Source organism: Hibiscus syriacus, unplaced genomic scaffold (assembly GCF_006381635.1).
Source record: "Hibiscus syriacus cultivar Baekdansim isolate YM2019G1 unplaced genomic scaffold, ASM638163v2 tig00111783_pilon, whole genome shotgun sequence".
Lineage (NCBI taxonomy): Eukaryota > Viridiplantae > Streptophyta > Magnoliopsida > Malvales > Malvaceae > Hibiscus > Hibiscus syriacus.
The window spans coordinates 878,287-885,241 of NW_024063178.1; positions in this window are offsets into that span (position 1 = coordinate 878,287).

Consider the following 6,955-nt stretch of genomic DNA (forward strand, 5'->3'; position numbering starts at 1 on the left):
CTTATTCTGGTGTTGGCTTTCTAACAAACATCCTTTGGAAGTCTTTAACTGATCTTTCAGTGTTTATCTTTCATCTTGTCCCTCAAACTTCCTTTTCAAGCTACTAGCTTCACCTTTCCAGTATTCGAAAGACCTTTTTAAGATGGAATTATTCTAAACTTGCTCTTGATACCCTTTTCTCAAATCTTCCAACTCAAAACAAATTTTGTGTTCCTTTTCTACCTTGTCCACTCGATCCTTTTGAGTGTCGGCATCAAACTTCCATTAGAATCTCTCAGCTTCGAGTTCCCTTAGTATTTGTTTCAACTCCTCTTTTTTATCTACGAATTCCTTTTTTGTTATCTCTTATTCTAAGGGAATTGGTTTAAAATGTTATTCCATGGTTCGAGTATCTTCATGATCTAGTAAGGGAGCGATGTCATTCTTCCTTAGCTTCCTCTATTCTATATAATCTGGAGTAAGCATGTCTTTACCAGCTACAAGATATGAACGAAATATTTTCTTCCATGACTCAACTACATCTTTGACTCTCTTTTTGTAGTTGTCCTCATGGTATGCAAACTCTGATCCATATATCTCATGTGTAATTGGGACAAACTGTCGGGCCCATAATGTCGAAGTGCCAAAAGCTGAGAATAGCCAACTCATCCTATAACCCAAGTAACATTACAATTCCTGAGTCTCCACATAGGTAAAGGTTATCACTATGGGTCAACCAAGAGGCTGTCCAGACAAAGTCCTTATATTGAAGGTGTATGAATACCTTTACCCATTTTTTCTTCGGATTACCTTTTCACCACTTTTGTGTAAGGAATTCCTCCAAAGGGGAGTAAATGTTGTTGAATCAACGGTAAGAAATCTCACCAGTCTTCCAAAATTGACTATGGATCCAAAACTGAAGAAGTTATGTGCACTTGTATGATCTCGATTATGAGTTTTGAATCATATATATGATTGCCCGATCATGATTCTAGTAGGAAATTGAATTGATTGCTTTGAACGGAAGAGGATGGAAGTTGTAGTTTGGATGTTGTATGTAATGAAAGTATGGCGAAGGTATGGGTTGGTAATGGTGTGGAATATGAAAGATATATTGAAAAGAAAACGGATTGTGACCCTCTAAATATATGGAGTTAGGAACCAACAATATAAATAGATGGAATCAAAGTGGAAGTAGATGGAACATGACCCATTAACTATATATGAGCTAGGAACCAACGCTATAACAAAAGGAAACGGATGAAGACAACAAGACTATCTTGAAACCGATAAAGTTCTACAAGAGAACAAGAATGAAAGAAACCTCTCAAAGATGTTTTATATATTCAAATGTGTGTCTACAAATGATCCCAAAGGTGTCTATTTATAGTGTTTCTAAGAAGCATATGAAAAGACTCAAAAGATGAAAACATTCTCATCGATTTAGCAATAAATGCACTTGCATGCTTTGTCTTCATATCTTCAATGTTTGTTGAATATTATAGATCATTTTGGGGATGAATCTAGACAATTTGAAGCTAAATTTGGCCTTAATTTCGTCCAAGGGGTGGAAGACTCTTGCTATTCCATGCTGAAAATTGTCTTGACAAGTGAATTAAATCACCCTTCATTTCATGCTCCCTTGAACAATATGAATAGCCCTTGAATTTATATGATAACAATAAGCTTTGAATGCCTTGAATGGGTGAATTAAGAGTTCTTCAATGGCTTGTCACTTGCCTGAAGTTTAAAAGACTCTCCCTTGGCTCAAACTCATCCAAATCATACTTGCATAAAATTCTCGTAATGAAAATTCCAGCTTGCAATGTCTTCAGTAAATCAATCATATCTCAAGCTCACGGTATCGGATTGAGGTGATTCAAAAGCATTGGAAAGATAAGAGATAGAGGAATAATGTCCAATTAATTTATGGACCCAAAAACATCTGTATCACATCTATAATTAGAAGACATTATGATTGATATTCTTGCATCTGTTGAAACCCGTCAACTTATCTCATGCACCTAGACACAAGGTGAACTTTTTTCAATCTTTAATTAAAACCATGCATGAAACAATTAAGAGTTAGTCTAATAAATGAACTAGTTTGATGAATAAATTAATTTAATTAATGAACTAACTTTATTTAATGAGCTAGATGCATGATTGAAGTAGCTTACTAAATGATCTAAATATGCATAAATGAACTACTTCCCTAGATGAACTAAATACTTTAAATGCAATGCATGATTAAATGAATAACACACTTATTAAATGCAATGAATGTCATTCAACTAATAAAACTCATGCAAATTTATGCAATGAATGATATCATATGATAAGCATATCATAAGAGGTAAATACAAACATATGATAAAATATAGTGCATAAATGAGCAGGTATAAGATGAAGTAAGGTAGAACTCCTTTTGAATCAGCCTTGGTGAATTTCAATGATTTAATCAGATCAAGATAAAAGTTAGGGCTGATTGGGATCACATCATGCACCCTATAAATCTTCCGTCGCCAGTCCTTTTGCAATGGTTTAGTGAATGAAAAGTCTCTACTAAGATTGTTGGCGTATGGTTCACTCGCTTAGGCAGTTGTTCGAACAGTTCCACCACAGCTGCCTCAATGTATCCCAAAATTTTTGGGAAGATAACCAAGTCGTATATACCTAGTGTGAAAAAGTCAATCACCTTCCATTCATCAGGATGACTCCTCATTAATTGCTTGATTTGGGTCTAAGCAATTCCTTCTCCTTTACCTTTATGTTGAATACGGTCAGTTACCCACTTTCTATCTACCCCTGCAACCTTTTCCAACCCATTCTTGAATGGATGACTTTTCATATACTTGGTGTAAACCTTGTCCATTCTAATTCCTTAATAATGTAGTAAAGTATTATACTCCTCAATTGTGGGAACCATGTCTTCTTGGTTGAATGTAAAATAGTTGTACCCCGGATTCCAAAATTGTACTAAGGCTCGAATCAAAGATTAATCAATCTTGACATAGAGCAGATGTGCAATATCACCGTACCGCTGGTAGAACCTTTGTTTCCTGTCATTTTTCCAGTTATCTCAAATGCTCCGTAATTCCTTAACATTGTTCTGTTTAAGGCTGACAGAAGCATAACCAACTAGATCTGACACATAGTTACCTTGCAGACTATCCCTCTTTTCCTTATGGGTCTTCTCTGACCATAGTCAGACCTCTGCATTTTTCACCTCTTGCATTGCAACCCTTTGTCCATTAATGCAAATTATTTGAGTTTAACGAACACTTTTTGCGATTCAACACCTCTTTAAATGATACAAATGATAAAAAATAAAATAAAAAGATGAAAAGGAAACAAGTTAGTAAGATAAAAATAATAATCAAAATTCTAATGAAAATAAAAATTCCTACCCCACATTATATCTACCCGATATGCTTATGATTCCTACCTGGACATGATCTCTATCCCGCATATAATTTTTTTGAATAAATCCTAACCGCATATATTTCTAGTTCGCATGCTTTGAACATAAAATAAAGCAGGAAATAACTCAAGAAGCCTAGGTTTCGAAATGAAATTTTTGGGGTGGCTCTAATTCTTTGTAGTCTCTCGGTTTATGTTCTAAAAAAGGTACCCGGGTTCTCCTTGTTGGTGCCCCCTTGGGCTTACCAGACCCTCAGTCCTAAGCCCATTACAAGCTTATGTGGACCAAGTTAAACTCCAGAGGACTCATTCACTTATGTCTGTACGGAGAATAAATTCACACGAAAACATAAGATATATGAATCTCGAAGGTTACTTGCTACCTATACGAAAAATAAACTCCCACAAAGGTGTTGCTTTCACCTCCACTTGCGAAAGGGTATGGAGCTCAGGTATAGAGCCTGAAGTGAATTTTTGAAAAGTTGAAATCATTAAAAAAAACATAAGTAGAACTATTATTTTGAAAAATAATCAAAGGTAAATAATAAGGGTAAAAAAGATAAATTAAAATTTAAACTTACAATTTTCTCTTAAAAAGACAACTGAAAATTAATTTTGGCCTGACTCACTTACCTCTCGCCGTGGAGTCACCAAGTGTCATAATCATCCTTCAGTTGGGCTCGAAATTAGGCTTCAACGTAAATAAACATGTTAGAGCTGCCACCATCATTTTAAACAAATTAGGTTGACTGGACACCTTAATTTACCATTTTACTTGATTTGTATTTTACTAGAAATAAATCATATTCGGGAGTCGAATATAGTCAATGAACGATTAGCACCATTGTACTGCCTTCGGTACCAGTTTAATTTCACGGTTGTCTTAATTGTGAAAATTAAAAGTTCAATTGAAAATTAAAATTCTATTTAAATTACTTACTTTTGATCGATTAAAACTGCCCCTAAAATTCAAAAAGTTAGATTATAAAATAAAATAATATTAAATAAATCAAAGAGGAAAAAAGATAAATTAAGAAAATAAAAAAAATGTTAAAAGAGAAAATAAAATAGAAAAAATGTTTAACAATAATAATAAAAAATTGAAGAACATGTTAAAAATAAAAAATATAAATAGAAAAATAATAAAAAAATTTAAAGGTTCAAATTAGAAAAAATTGAAATCAATGGATCAAATTTATGCTAAAAATGAGTTGCAAGAGATAAAATAAAAATCTGGGGTTAAATTGCAAAACAATAAGGACTAAATTGAAACAATTCAAAATTACATAACCAATATATAACAAGTGACCAAAATGAATTACACATCAAAGTTAGAAGGACTGTGGAAATAATTAAACTTTCTTGTATTTACAAGATTGTCCCCTATAAATACCCCCTAAAACACAAAAAACACATTTCATCCATTAACCCAAAAAAAACTCTCTTTCTCTACAAAAAAGCTCTCAAGCTCCCCCTCCCCCAAAATAATCCAGCCATTAGCCAGCCACCTTCCCCAGTGGGATGCCACCGCCGACCGCCTCTCCGGCCGCCAAAAAATCAAACTACCCTAAACAATTCCCCTCGAGCCCGTGAACCCAAAACCAAAGTCCAAACATCAAATAATGCCCTCATCGTTGTAGATCTAAAAAATAGCTTCGATATTTACCTTTTTTCTGACGAGATCTGACGATTTTTGGCATCTTTTGGTTTCCTCACGGCCGTGTTCCTCTTCGCCTTGCAGCCCTTAATGAAAGTTTAGATTTTTGTGATGGCTTTTGTATATTTGAACGTTTTTGTGTTACTTTGATTGGTTTGCTTTTATTTGATGTGTACGTGCAACACCCATTTCCCGTATACGTTTCCGTACACAAGTCATATGTGTCACATGAATTTTAAAAACATTCACTCATTTGTAAAACCCATAAAAATCAAAATTAAAACAAAACATTTTATTGCAAAAATAAAACATTAATTGAAACATATTACTAAAAAAATTCACTTTAAATACATTCCATACCATTTTTCTTAAAGTCGATTACATGCCAGCATTTTTTTCAAAATAAACATGATTGTCCTACTGTTATTGATGATAGTCAACCTTAGATTGATGATAGTTGCACTTGCACTCCTTACCCAGCTAGTCCTTGCTTTAACCTACGCGTGAAATCAACACATGTTAAATATTTACTTAGTGAGACATAATAGTGCAAAGAAACTGCAATTTATACATAAGTATATAATGGATATTCAATTACAAAATAAATCACATACTCCATAAGGATCAAATAAATCCTTCTCAGTTAAACCAAATTCCTTCAAACAATCATCGAAATGATTCTTAGTATGCCCAGGATACCTAATTTGTTCTATATATTTTTATCAATTATTCTTTATTTGCCATAGGTATGTTACATAACAAAGTAATGTACATGCATTGTATCAAAGTGCCTAATGATCATTTATCTTTTATAAATACAATGAGTGGCACCTTTTATGTCGTTAATACACTGTTATGCATTTTCATTTGTGGCATCCTTTCATGTCGATAATTCACCGTTATGCATTTTCATTTATGACATCCTTCATGCCTATAATGCATCGTTATGCATTTTCGTTTATGGCATCCTTTCATGCTGATAATGCACTGTTATGCATTTTCTTTATGGCATCCTTTCATGCCGATAATGCACCATTATACAATTTCATTTATGGCATCCTTTTATGCCAATAATGCACCTTTATGCATTTTCATTTATGGCATCGTTTCATGCCGATAATGCACCGTTATACATTTCATTTATTCATTCATTTAAGAACATTCATACTCTAAACTTTATTCATATTATCAATTCTATACACATAATGAAAGTATATTAATTACTGTAAAACATACATTAAGTCAAAACATTCTAAGTTGACTCATTGCGAGTCTTCCTCATCTCATATAAATACTATAAATGTACTCACCTGATATACCTCCCTAGTATGTTGTAATGACGTCCAACTACTCGACAACTTTATACTTGAAATATGATAAGGATGAGTTGTCATGGTTTTATGGTAATTAAGAAGATTCATTAAGGGTGATTTGGTCTTATCCCAATTAAATGAATATTTTATTCATTTAAGTGGAATTTAAGGTAAATTAAGATGAAATGTTCTCTACATTTCAACAAAATTTGCTCATCTTCTTCTCCAACTAGACGTGAGCTTCTTCAAAGGTAAGAGCAAGCTTTAATTTCATTTTCAAGCAATTTCCTTAGGATTTTGAGTATGCTGAGAATAGAAAAAATTTTATTGCAAAAAATGCTATCTTTTGGTACCAATATTGCATGCTATTGTTAGTGTTCAAGTTTATCTTGATTTGATGAAAGGGGATTTTGATTCTTGTGTTTTATGGGTTTTGAAGAGTTAGTGATTTTAAAGGATTGGTTGTAAGAATTGATGAAGAACCTAAGAATGAAATTAAAGAAAACAGTTTGGATTTTGAATTTGGCAGTAGGTTCGAAAATTCACCAGAAATTATATAAAAATAATTTCAAGCTTATTTTTA